A 1,233-nucleotide genomic window follows, 5' to 3' on the forward strand; every position below is an offset into this window, starting at 1 on the left:
ATCTCAATTCAAAGTTGAAGTCGAGACTCTCTTAACTCGTTATAAAGTAAAACATCATCACTCATCCCCATACAGACCTCAAATGAATGGAGCTGTAGAGTCGGAAAATAAAAATATAACAATCATCATTAAGAAAATAGCAGAAAATTATAAAGAATGGCCGAATAAACTACACTTCTCATTATGGGGTTATAGAACGTCTATACGAACATCAATAGGATTAACTCCATACTCCTTAGTTTTCAGAATGGACGCAATTCAACCAGTCGAACTGGAAATACCATCCCTGCGCATTGTACTTGAAAGTAAGCTACCAGAAGCTGAATGGGTAATAGCGAGGTATTAAGAGCTTTTATTCCTCGATGAACAACGATTAAGAGCTTTGCATCATGTACAAGTCTACCAAAGGCGTATTGCACGTCATTTCAATAAAAGAGTCAAACCTAGAAATATAAAAGAAGGTGACTTTGTACTAAAGGAGGTTAGGGATCCACAAACCGATCCAAGAGGGAAATTCAAACCTAATTGGATAGGTCCCTACCGCGTAATTGAAATCCACTTAGGAGGAGCCGTCAGATTAATGGATATCGAAGGAGATGAAATTCGCCAATTAATAAACATTGATCGACTTAAGAAATATTGCATATGAAATCCGGATAAACTCGTTCACTCATACAACCATTTTTTAGCATTCAGTTGAAAGATTCTAAGGGTTATGCATTTTACTGAATAACACGGTAAATTACATAACACTTGGGGGGTAATTTAGAAATACAAAACCTTTCTAAGTGTTCAAATTTTTTCGAACATCACGAAAAAATCTTCACACTTGGGGGGTGCTAATAGGGAATTTAAAAAAAAATCTCAAGACATTCGTAGCACAAGTATCGCACGCAACTGGAAGAGTTGCGCGCGGATGTCACGCGCAACAGATTTCGTTGCGCGCGACAGGCTCTCGCAACTACAAATGTTGCGCGCGCCACCTAATGACAAACTGCGAACCCGAATTTTTACGTTTTAATGAAGTTGCGATTTCTACTTGCGACAAAAAGAGGGTGTTTCTTAAATATAACATATACTCGGAAAATAAAATTAAACTTTGATTTAATATTTTTAAACAAGGTTTGATTAATTTTTCATTTAATTTCTACCTAAGAGATTAAAGAAAATAAAAAAAAATATAATAAAAAAACATTAGAACTACGCAAAGACCTGATTTCGTAATGCGAATAC

The sequence above is a fragment of the Chenopodium album genome, chromosome 3, assembly GCF_948465745.1.
Source record: "Chenopodium album chromosome 3, dcCheAlbu1.1, whole genome shotgun sequence".
NCBI lineage: Eukaryota > Viridiplantae > Streptophyta > Magnoliopsida > Caryophyllales > Amaranthaceae > Chenopodium > Chenopodium album.